The following is a 13,302-nucleotide window of genomic DNA, read 5'->3' on the forward strand; positions in this document are numbered from 1 at the left end:
GATGGAGGGAGTTTCTTTATCTGGAAATCACCTTCATTAATGAGGTAGCATGGCTCAGTTCCCTCATGAGTATGTCAGCTTCTTGGCTACTGAACTGTTATTTCAAATATTGAATACAAGTTTAGTAAACTAAAGATGGTCTAAAAGCAGTGCCATGTTAACAACCTCTTCCCTTCTTGTTCCAGACTCTAATACCATCCCTGAAAATGAGTGGAAGCCATTTTGTATCTTTTTTTTGTTTGTTTCATGAGTTGCCATGGTCAAAGGCAAATGACCAGACCACTGGGTATGGGCTTTTCTATACTTAACCAGGTTTATTCTGGCAGATTCAGATGGCAGATTCAGTCTTTTGCTAGCACCATACTTAATAATTTCAGTATAGTAGAACCTACTTATCCATGTATAACCTTTGTGAGCCCACATTCACCTTCACATCCTTTCAAGTCTTAGAAGTATGATTTCATAGAACTATATCCCTGGAACCTATATATACTTTGAACTTACAACACTCTAATTCCCTAAATGTATAACATACTGCTGAAGCTAGGTGACACATTGGATAGAATGGTGGACCTGGAGTTAGGAAGAATTGAGTTCAAATCTAGTCTGAGACACTTAAGCAACTATGTCACTGTGGGCAAGTCACTTAGCCTTGGCCTACCTCAGTTTCCTCATCTGTAAAATAGGGATAATAATAACATTTAACTCTCAGGGTTATTCTAAGGATAAAATAATATTTATAAAGCATTTTACAAATCTTAAAGCACTATACATGTTAGCTACTCTTCTTATTACTATGTGAAGTACTTTATGAATAAAAGTTTGTAATACCCAGAACACAAGGATTTAGAACTAGAAAGGATTTTTCAGCTCACCTTAGTGCATAGCTTTTTTAATTTTTGTTTTTAATCAGAAAAAGAAGCTGAGACACAGATTAGGGAAATGACTTACCTGGGTTCACATTACAATAATAATAATAATAAAACATGACATTTGTAAAGTTCTTTAAAGTTTGCAAGATGCTTTCCTCCAAAGAACCTTAGGAGGGGGGGAGTACCAATATTACAATCCCTATTTGTAAGAAGGGGAAATTGAGGCTCTGAGACATTAAATAGCTTTTCCATTCCTACACAGTAGGATTTAGACCCATGTCCTCTGACTCTAGGTCAGTGCTATTTCCAATGTTCCATACTGCTTCTCAACCACAACGGTTGTGAAACAAATTCATTTGCACAAACCCCAGGCTACTAAAATTATCTAGATGGCCTTGATATCTGAAAGAGCAAATTAGAGAGGGAAAAAGTAAAATAAAGTAATATTTAACATAGTAAACTTAGAGAATTCGTTAGCACAAAAAGACATCACAGGTTAAAAGTATAAAGAACTCCATAACATATACCTAACCTCCTGAGCCTGCTGTGACAATGCAGAATTGTGTTCTCCCAAATAATATATTCTAGAGCTACACTGAGAGGACAGGTCATTGACAGAGCCTTAAGGAATTCTTGGTCCCAGGGTAAATTCATTTGAGGAGGAAGAAGTGTGGTACAGAGGACAGTGTACCCCCAGTGTACCCACACTTGGAAAGTCATTGAGGTTCAAGCCACAGCTGATGATTTCTAAGCTTCCAACCCTAGGAGAAGGGAGTGGTAGAGCAGTGGGAAAAGGTGGACCCTCCGAGATGAGTACCATAGTAATGGAATGCTGAGCATGGAAGCTCAGGACCAGGAGAAAGGAATGGGGAGAGGGGGGAGGAAGGACTGGAAATAATATAGGTAGAAGAATAGGTTTGCCAGAGGAAGTATCTCTCCCTCTACTTCACCACTTGGAGCAAAGCCTTGGTCATTGTACCCTAGTTATGAGCCAATATAGCATTGGTTTGAGCCAATATAGCCCTTTTAACAGTTTGAAAAAAAATATGATTCTGCATCATTATGGGCTTTCTTTCCATACTTCATGAACTTTTATGGTCAAAAATCCATCACCCTTCTAGTAATGAGTCCCTTACAATTAACTAGGTTGCTCATCTAATGATTATTAATCTCTCATCCAACCCCAAAATTGAAGCATTTCTTGCTTATTGAGACCTACAAGAGTTTGTGCTCCACGAGTATAACCTTTGAAAACCCACAGTCACCTCCTTGTCATAACACAGCAACTAATTAGGACTTTAGCTGAAGGTGGGATTTCTATGTTCAAAAAACAGGGGATTCAGAACTGGTAAATGTATACCTATAAAAACAACAAAAATTCTCAAATCTGGATTTCTATTTGGTATGTGCTTCCCAAATTACCTCATATTAATATAGTCTAATAAATGCTTCTGAAAGGGATCTATCTTCCATTCAATGGCTTGGCAGAAGAAAAGAAGGAAGGTGGGGTGCAGTTATCCCAGTGCTGTTGCAAAGATAAATCAGAATGGGTGTCTTTTCCTTCAGAAGAGCCTTGGAAAGGAGAAGTGTAGGTGGTTTGGAAAACCATAGTTAAACTGTTTCATGTCATTGGCAATCCCTACAATTAAGAAGGCTACAGCCCTTCATTTTGTACCATGATTTTCTCAGTGAAGTGTATTCCTGGAATCTGCCAGGAGCTGGCTTCCACACTTGAGTTTAGCAGACTTGGGAAGCAACTCATCTGCAGTCAGTAAATCAAACTATCTGCACGTTGGGTTATCTCTGCCCTGGCATCTAGGAGGTAGCCTTTTAGTCACCATGACAACCTATCTTTGATGGGAAACTTGTTCACTTACATTAAAAATAGCAGAAGCATATCACTGTGCAGTAGTAAAATGTTAGCCTTGAAGCTGCAGTTACATCCTGGCTAAAATGTGATCCAGTCCATCTGCGGGTATCCTAAAAATGTGACATGAAAAAGAGTTGGCAGTGAAAGCCACACATAAAAGTTAAGGACCTCTGGCTTTAGACTTACTATTTGTCTCCCCTATGGATTAAAAGAAGGTACACCTGCCCTCATTGGCTACAGTCGTACCACACTGAACACACTGATCTTGTCTGAGATGAAGCTGAAGTGAGAAAATACATGACGATTGTGTGTGTGTGTGTCTCCTGTCACCAACACTACCATAATATTTAGTTTTTACCCAAGATATCAGAGGAATGATATCTCTTTTAAAAATCCCAACAGGACTAGGGAGATGGTAACCTTCATATATTCTGCCCTTATTCAACTATGTGTGTAATATTGTGTTCAGATCTAGAAGCCAATTTGGGAATGACATTGTTCAGCTGGATTATGTTCAGAGGATGGTAACCAAGATGCGGAAGGGCCTCACCATTGAGCCATATAAGGACTGACTGAAGGAGAGAAGGGGTTAGGCAGGAGCATGACAGCTGGCTTTTAGTTTTTGAAGGACTGTTGTATGACTAGGTAATGGACATGTTTAGCCTCCAAAGATAAAAGGAGTAATAATGGCTGCAAATTGCAAGGTAGTGAATTTAAGTTTGACATATGGGAAAACTCCCTAAAAATTACAGCTATCTCAAAGTAGAATGGGATGCCTCTAAAGGTTTCCAATACTACATGGTTTTAGGTAGACTGGACAGTTGTTTTCTAGAGAGGTTATGGAGTGGTTTCTGATTAAGGTATAGTTTGAACGTCTCAACATTTAAGGTCCTTCCTATCTTTTAGAGTGTAAGTGATTCAATTACCTCTTTCAGATAAAGCATTCTATATACCACAGCAGTTAGGAGGTGGTAATTTTTGGCTGAGAGGTAGCAAAGGAACTTTCAAGGCCTACTACTATTAGAAATCATAGAATCATAAATTTAGAGCTAGACATAACCATAGAAGCCATGAAATACAACTCCTTCATTTTATAGACCAGCAAACTGAGGACAAGAGAAATTAAGTACCTCGCCCAGAGTAACACCATTCCTATGTGTTTGAGGCAGGATTTGAATCTGGGTCTTCATGGGTCTTCAAGTCTAGCACTGTAGCCACTACTCTACCACGTTGCCTTAACACATCCTCTAAATAAACAGTCCTGTGCTGTCACTGTTGAATACATCTTTCCCCACTTCTAGCTGTTGTTTAGTCATTTTTCAGTTATATCTAACTCTTTGTGACCCCAATTGGAGTTTTCTTGGCAAAGATACTAGAGTGGTTTGCCATTTCCTCGTCCAGCTACTTTACCGATGTGGAAACTGAAGCAAACAGGATTAAATGACTTGCCCAAGGCCACACAGCTCTTTTTTCAATTCCACCATCAAAAGAAATCAAGCTCACATAGCCCTCAAGAATGATCCCCTAGACCAGTGCTTCTTAAACTGTGGGTTTTGACCCCATGTGGGGTTGTGTAACTGAACATGAGGATACTGAAAAATTTGGCAACAGTAAAAGGTTTCTGAACGTGCAATGACCAAAAATTAATTCAAAATTGAAAGTGTAACGAGTCTGGGTTGTTGCATTGTGACTTCCCTGCAACCTTGGTTCTGAACACAGCATTGACAATTATAAAATCAAAATATTGATCAACTCTGAGAAACACTGAAGATGCTCTACATCACGCAGTATCAAATATTCTGCCAAGATTTAATTCTTTATGTAAAAATAAGCAAGCACATCCATCTCATTAGTATGCAAATTTGCTTTTGTCTTTAATAAATGGTAAAATTATATATATATACCAAAGAGTTGTTTGAAAATAAATTTCTTTGTGATTTGTTATCAGTAAATGTTTGATTTTCATACCCATTTTATATATCTGCATACCCAAGATTGCTTAAAATTCCTGGGGTGAAAAGGGGTCATAAATGGAAACAGTTTAAGAAGCCATGCCCTAGACATTACCACAGTAGCTAGGTAGGTAGATAGATACTATATAGATGAGAGATAGAGAGAGAAATGATAAAGAGATAGATGATAGATATAGAAATACATACAGATCTATATAGATATCTCTACATACAAGGTGTTACAAAAGTCTTAGTGAAATGGTAGACTATTAAAGATTGCTATTGGTTCTCCATTCCCTGCTGTAAGCACTGTTCATTTATTTTCAAATTGTGCTATTGGAGGTTACAAAGAGCTAACAAGAAAGACTTTCCAGGAGGAACATATGCAAACATGTCATTACAATTGAGATTTTCTGCCTCAGCAAGAAGTACTGCAATCTGTATTTCCTAAAAGTCATTTTATAATTGCCTCACATGAAAGGGAAGTAGAAGAATGGAACCACTGAAAAAATAGAATCATTTAGTGGAAAAAACTCTGGCCTTAGAATTAAGGGGGCCTAGGATTCTAATCCCCACTCTGTCACTGACCAGCTGTGTGACCTTCTCATTCCCATTGTCTAATTGACTACTTGGGTGATTTTCATCTAGATCTTTCTCAGCCCTACTTCTCCACATCCTACATGATCCTCTGTTCTCAGATTCCATTGCATCCTCTGGCATCCTCACTCTTTTATTAACAACTTTATGCACTTCCATTTTCATGCCACAACAGAAACCTAGCTCTCCCTAGAAAACAAGCCAGCCCAGGCAAAGCAGCAAAGGCAACCTAAAGGAAAAACAGGAAGCAACATGTGCCAGATGGGTCAAACCACCATCACCATTAACACTCAGACACTGGTAGAGAGAAACTAGGACCCTGAACTTAAAAGCCCCAGGAAGTGTAATATCGTCTAGATCACTGACTTTGCTTCTCGTCCAGCCCTGAAGCCATTTTGAGGGGGAAAACTACTGTGTTTTTTTCATATAAAATAAAATAATACTAAACACAAATTATTTAGGGAATTTATTATACTGTTAAAAGTAAAAATAGCTCCAGGACATATCCCTAACCTCCTGAGTCTGGTACAAAGAAGGGGACCACCATCCCTAACTTCACCCATGTCAACAGTCAACTAATTGCCTCCAACATTTATCAAACCATATACCCCCCAATATCTACTGACTTCTTAAAAACCTAGAAAATTTGTTCTTGGACTCAAATTAGAAACTAGTTGAACCTATTCACCTTGGTTTCTGGATATACCAGATGTCATGAATTGGCAAGACCTATGATGCCACCCTGAAAAAAAATTGCCTGTGTTTTTATGGTGGTGTCCTATTCAGTGGAAAAATAAAGAGAAAACTACAAAGCAATATTTTTCCTCTAAGATATTTTCTTAAGAAAAAATTATATATCCTGTATTGTAAAGGTTACCTTAAAGAAAACTACAAGCCTCTCAGGTGTAAGGGGAAAAACAAACAAAGAAGCAACTTGGGAAAATAGCCTTAAATAGATTAACCTGTATTCTTTTTTTTTTAATGTAAATGTGTAACCCATACTAGGAATAAAATGGCACATATTATAACTTGTGAAACTTAAAAGTAATGGGAACAAAGGTGTCAAAGGCAAGTATTAAAATAGATAGTTGAGTAAGTCAGTTATGAAGCCTGCCAAGGAAAGAACAGAGACTGAGATGTAGATAAAGATTGAAAAAAGATGAAATCCTAATCACCATAAGCAAGCCCTGAAGACAAACTTCTCTGACATACAATGACAGAGAATATGAAGATGGCTACATGGAATACTGCAAATGAGTTCTAGAGCATAGCTCTAAAAAAAAACCTCTCTGTCTCTCTGTCTCTCTTTTTCTGTCCCAATCCCTTGTTCTCGTTCTCTCTCTCTCTCTCTCTCTCTCTCTCTCTCTCTCTCTCTCTCTCTCTCTCTCTCTCTCTCTCTCTCTTCTCTCTCTCTCTTCCTTTCTCTGTCTCTTTCTTCTTTGTTTTTCTGTCTTCTCTCTGTTTCTCTCTTTCTGTCTCTGGGTCTTTCTCTATCTCTTCATTTCTTTCTCTCCTCTCTCTACTTTTTACTCTGTCTTTCTCCCTTCTTTTGCTCTTTCTCTGTCTTCTCTTTTTCTCAGTTTCTCTAATTCTCTCTGTCTTTGTCTCTCTGCCTTTCTCTTTCTTTCTGTCTGAGTCTCAGTCTCTTAAATACACACACACACACACACACACACCACACACACACACACACACACACACACACACGCATGTTATCCAAAGTACCCTCATTGTTATGGACAGGCTATGAAGAGAAAACAGAAAGCGGTGATGAGTTCTGAATAATTGTTGCTGTTACCTTGTTTAGGGGAACTTATCTCTACAGAACTCTAACTAGGACAAGCTATAGGACTTTTCAGCAGGGCAGGAAATTTAAAGGGAACCAAGAGTGTCATCAGAAACCTCTTCCCTGATCATGTAATATTAAAATAAAGAGTCTGCAGCTTGTTAAGTAAAGAAATCAGTGTGGTAAACTGTATGGAATGCTGCTGTTGGAGTAAGGAAGGCCTGGGTTCAAATCCTACCTCGACCACTAACTAGTTGTGTGACCCTGGGCAGGCCGCTTAAATCTTTTGAACTTCAGTTCCCTCTTCTGTAAAATGAGGATAATAACACCTACATCACAGGGTTCTTGTGAGGGTCAGATGAGATATTGTAAAATCCCTTGCAACTCTTGTTACTATATAAATGTGACTAATTTTTATTAATAAAGGAGGATGACACAGTTTCTATGGAATTAGAGGGCCAAACTAGGTAATCTGTAAGGCACCTTTTCCAGATCTAAATCCCTTTAGCTATTTTTGTTCTTGGGGTCTGGGACCTTACTGGGAACACCATAGTCTGGGGTTGAGTCTTAAGTCATCAGGTTTGGTACTTTATTGTTAAGTTCAGCCTGATATGCCCTGGCCCTTTACAACTGGTTCATTCTAGCCAAACTCAAATGAGGTTGGTTTACACACAAAAAAATAAATTTGTTCAGCTACGACGGAAGAGATGTGATTGTAGGGGCTGATTGCTCTGCTTCTAGTCTCTCCCTATTCCAACACATCTTTCACAGAACTAACTGCCAAAATAATCTTCCCTTTGGTACCAGACTGACCGGGTCATTCCCATGCTCCAAAGCCTTTGGGGCTCCCTCTCGCCTCTGGAATAAACTATAAACTCCTTAGCCTGGCATTTAATGCATTCCACAAACTGATTCCAACATAACTTCCCAAAATTATTTCACATTGCTCCCCTTCACGCTCTATGTTCTAGCCAAATCGGATTACTAGTTGTTCCCTAAACTCATCATGCTGTCTCTCGTCTCCAAGCATTTACACAAGCCAGCACCCATTCCTGGAGTACACCTTCACCTTGTTTCTCTACCACTCAGGATTCCTGACTTATTCAGCGCTCAACTTGGGCATTGCTTTCTCTGTGAAGCCTTCCCTGATTCACCAATAGGTGAATGCTAATGCTCTTTCTTTCAAATTACTTTCTATTCATATATCTGTATACATATTGTTTACCCTACCCATCCTATCTCCAATGAAAACTCTAAGTTCCTGGAAGTCAGGGACTGTTTCATTTTGCCTTTTTGTCCTCTCTACCCAGTTCAGAACTTTGCACATAGTAGGAGCTTTAAAAGTGCTTATTGGATTGAATTGAGTACAAAACCTAGGGTCCTACTCACAGTATGCACTTCCTGAAATATCAGAAGAATCAAAACAGTTGTGAAAAAAAAATCGATCAGTGGGGAGATAAAAACAGCAAAAGCTATTAAGAAATTTGGAGAGATAATTCATCTAGGTAGCAGTTATAGCTTAACATACTCTACTACCTCAGCAGAGATATGGTTGCACAGCTGCCTAATGACTGGGTTCACAGATTTAAAGCTGGGAGGCATCTTAGAAGTCATCTGGTCCAACTCCCTTACTTTACAGAGGTCCAAAGAGTTTAATGACTTATTGATCCTCTAAGGGTCTGTCCTGGGCTTTCTCCTCCTCTCCTACTATAACACATTACCATGTAAGTTACCAGATCTGATGGCCTTTTCTCACTCTTCCTTCTTTTTGACCTCTCTTCAGCTTTTGCCACTGGCAAAACACTGAGAAATTTCTGTTATCTACATATCCTTTTTCTAGATTCTATTATAATCATTATCCTTCTCTCTGTACTTATCACTGCATTAATTCATCTTTTCCCACATATCCCATAACATGTTTCAAATCCAAAAGTCATGACTTATTTTTTACAACTGCATTTTAGTTCACCTGCTTCCATATAGAGAAGTATATTGCCCTAAACAGTATGTTATCTCCAGATTTCAGTATAGAATGGATCCCTTCTGGAAGGATTTCCTACAGGAAATCTCATCCCTAGTGGCCAAGGGTCTCCTAAATTTGAATCAAAGAGAACAGTCCTTCATTTAATTCAATGTCCTAACATCTTCCTGACCTTTCTCTCCAGTTGTTTCTTTACCCATATTTTGGGGGCCATCTTATTTTTGAGCCTATAGATTTTGGTCCACTGATATGACAGTGATTAACCGCCAAGGGAGGTTTTGAGGGGGTCTCTATCTAAATATCAGAAGAGGCTGAAGAAGAGGCATAAACAACAAAGTTCTCAGGGGGCAGATATTTGTGTAAACAATGCTATCTTAACCATATGTGATTCAGATCCTGCCAATGTGTAAAGGCTCATAGAATAAAAGGAAACTAGCTACTGTGAAGAATATCATAAAGTAAATCCATAATGGGAAGACCTGAGGGTTATGGACTCTGACACAATAAGTGTCAGAAATAAGTAATAGAGTGAAAGCAAGAAATCAAGTGAAAATAATGAGATATGGGGTTATCAAGATTATAGAGACAAATAGGTAATACATGGTGGGTGACATAACTATATAAGTTATCCATGGATTATATTGAGACAGAAAAAAGTCTTCACTCACTATTCCTTTTTTAATCCAAAAATTTCCATTACTATTTTGAGAAGACTGTTTCCGTTTTGGAAGATAGCCTATGAGAGCTTCCCAAACCAGAGTATTTAAGAAGACCCTCTTGCCTCAAAATATACCCTCATTGCTTTCCATAAGAACCTACCCTTTGAATGAAGAAGCAACATAGTATATGGAAGAGCCCTGTCCTAGGCACAGGAAGAAGAGGTGGGAATCTTGATTTGAATTCCAGTTCTTACTTTGGAAAGTACTTCATAAACTGAAGTTCAAATAAAATAATGTACATAAACAATAAGATTTTTGTGAGGATCAAGTGAGATAATATGTGTAAAATATTTAGGAAAATATGTATGGGTGTATACATATATATGTCCATATACCAGTTCATTGATATAATTTAATCTGTGTGGGTAGCTCCCAGTGAGGAACTCTTCCAACCAATGCAAATCAAAATACTCTGTGACTTATAGCTTCTGGTCACTGAGAAGTTAAGTGATTTACCCAAGGTCATGCAATCAGTATATGTTAAAGTGGGATTTGAACCCAGTCTTCTGACTCCAAGACCAATTCTCTATCCACTTGTCATGCTGCCTCTCACTCCCTATATAAATGTTATTATTATTATCATTCCTGCAGTAAAGTAAAGGTTAAAAATATAAATATGTTGCCTGGGCTGAGTAAAATGATGTCATTAGCACCTTAGGAATACATTAGCTTGGGTTAGTTTATCAGTTCACAACCCAAGCCTTGAGAAGAGGGCTGCTAAGTAGGCTGCTAATAAACTTATGTCGAAAGATTGTCACAATTCGGCAGATTTTGGGCATCCATACTTTGGATCCAACTCACAAACATTTATTAAGTGATTGGATGTGTTGGGCACTGTGCTAAACTGTGGGAATACAAATTAGAAAAGGAGACTCTTGCCCTCAGGGAGCTGGCAGTATGGTGGGGGAAGACATCACCCAAAAGGAAGCTGACAAGGGAAGGAGCAGCCATCAGGAGGTACTGGGCACAGGGACAGCTGAAACCAAGCAGAGCTCCTGATTGAACATGGAGCAAGTATTTCTGTTTTCCTAATCATAATTGTCTCTGTACTTTGATGATTCAATCACTGGAAATGTTTCTTTCTATGTCAGTCAAACATTTATTAAGTACTTACTTTGTATCAGAAACTATGCTAAGCCCTAGATATATAAAGAAATATATAGTCCCTGCCCTCAAGAAGTTCACCGTCTAATTGGCAAAAAAAATGTAACTGACTTTGTATATGCAAACTAAACTCAGTAAATGGGAGGTATCCTCAGCAGGAAGGTATGAGCAGTTGGGGTCATGGGGGATGACTAGGAATGGCTTTTTACAGAAGGTAGGACTGAAGCTAAATTCTGAAGGAAACCAGGGAAGCCAGGAGGCAGGGGTGAAGAGGGAAAGCATTTCACAAATGGTGATAGATAGGAGAAAGGGGTAAGGTTGGGAGATGGACTGTTGTTTATAAAGAGCAACAAGGCCAATGTTTTTGGTCTGTAAAGTATGTGAAGGGGAGTAAAGTGCATGGAATACTGGAAAGGCAGGACAGGAATAGGTTGTGAAGGGCTTTAAATGCTCACAGAGAATTTTGTATTTGATCCTAGAGGTAATAGTGAACCATTGCAAATTACTGAATGAATGAGAGAGTGGCACTTTAAGAAGATCACTAAGGCAGCTAAGTGGATGATGAACTGGAATGGTGGGAGAGAATACAGGTAGACCAACTGGAAGGTAATTGCACCAGTCCAGGTGTGAAATGATGAGGACCTGGAGCAGAGTGGCAGTTCTGTGAGTAGAGAGAAGGGCTAGGAGTTATTAAGGTTGAGATAACAAAACATGGCAACAGGTTAGATATGTGGGGTGAGTGTGAGTGGAAAATTAAGGATAATATCGAGGTTTTGAGCCTGAGTGGGAGGATGGGAATGCTCTCAATAGTAATAGAGGAAGTGAGTACTTGAATACTTGTGTTCCCCCTTAAATGTTAATTAGATAGCTCCCATCCTTTCACCATAGGCTAAGCCAGGGGTGGGGAACCTGCAGCCTCGAGGCCGCAGGTGGCCTTCTAGGTCATTGGGTTCAGCCTTTTGACTGAGTCCAAGTTTTACAGAACAAGTCTTTTTATTAAAGGGATTTGTTCTGTGAAGTTTGGATTCAGTCAAAGGGTGGCACTTGGGTCCTCAAGTAAGTATGTAGTAATTAATCCCCATAGGGTTATTCCTCATGCTTTTAACTAATTAGGATTTGTGGTATTTTTGCTGACTCATGCTACTTAAAACTTTATAAAAAGCTTTTATCTCCCTCAGCCATCCCATGGGGGTACCTCAGGGCAGGGTGGCTAGTCCTCTAATTATGCCTAGCAACCTCCCTACTGGTGACCTTTCCAATGATGTGTGTGCTTCCTGTACCCCAAAGTTCAGGAATCCTGCTACCCAGAGCCAACTCTGTGACAGATGGTATGTGTACTCCTGCCTTGTTCTATTTGGTTTAACCTGTGAGTGGTAAATAGTTTTACTTTCCTTGACTTTGAGCCCTTCCTTATCTGTAAAATGAAGAGACTGGAAGAAATGAACATTGAGCTTGCTGTTAACATTACTCTCCGAGTCTTTATACTGTAGCAAAGGTCCCCTGAAGATTTCCAGAAGGCAGTGATCTATTTATATCCTTAGTCAGTCACTTCCACTGGCATGTGCTGGAAAATGATTAAGATACAGACCTATTGTTTTTAAAACTAGGGCACAAGTCTTTAAAAAAACTCCCAAGTTAGATCAGGATTGCTAAGTTCCCTCTCCAGGATGCTGTCAGAAGGATTTTATTTTAAAGAATAATTTGTACTGTACAAAAAAGGTAATATTTGTGAGACTCAAAAATAGGGTCCAGGTATCATCATTGAATATAGACCCCCTATTACGTTCCTTAAGGACTGTCTGGAAGAGATCAAAATCAGCAGGAATAAAGTGTGTTGACACTCCCAGGATGAGGACAACTTAATTGATATACAAGTGTCACCAGGGAAGGAACTGAGAGCCAGATTGTGTGGACCCATAATGTCAGAACTAAAGAGGACCAATACCTGCTGCAGCTTGAAGTGGAACACTTTAGGTTAAAGGGTTCTCCCTGGGTTACACAAACCACTCAAGGAGTTGGAGTATCCATGTTGTACTTGGTTTTGGCCCTGCAGACTGCCTTATGAGGGAGGAGGGTAATGGTGCATGAAGTTAGGGGAGGAGGAATTAGCTCCTCATTCTCTTCCAATCATTCCCAGACCAACCTCTCACATCAGGGATTTCCTGGTTCCAAAGGTCCAGCACCACTGTGCCAAAGCCTAATTAGTCTCTTTGGGAATTCTAACTATATAAAGAATATATTTTAATCAGGGTCCTTAGGAAGGGCCAGTCTAGTGTAAATACACGTGTAGAAGGACTCGTGCATACTGCCAAAATGAAAATGAGAGGACTTGACTTTCCCACAGGGTTCAGGCAGAACTTAAGGCAAGTTAGCAAGGCCAGGAAGAACCTGAATACAAAGGAAAAGACAGGTTTCTTCTTC

The sequence above is a fragment of the Phascolarctos cinereus genome, unplaced genomic scaffold, assembly GCF_003287225.1.
Source record: "Phascolarctos cinereus isolate Bilbo 61053 unplaced genomic scaffold, phaCin_HiC Scaffold_1;HRSCAF=81, whole genome shotgun sequence".
Lineage (NCBI taxonomy): Eukaryota > Metazoa > Chordata > Mammalia > Diprotodontia > Phascolarctidae > Phascolarctos > Phascolarctos cinereus.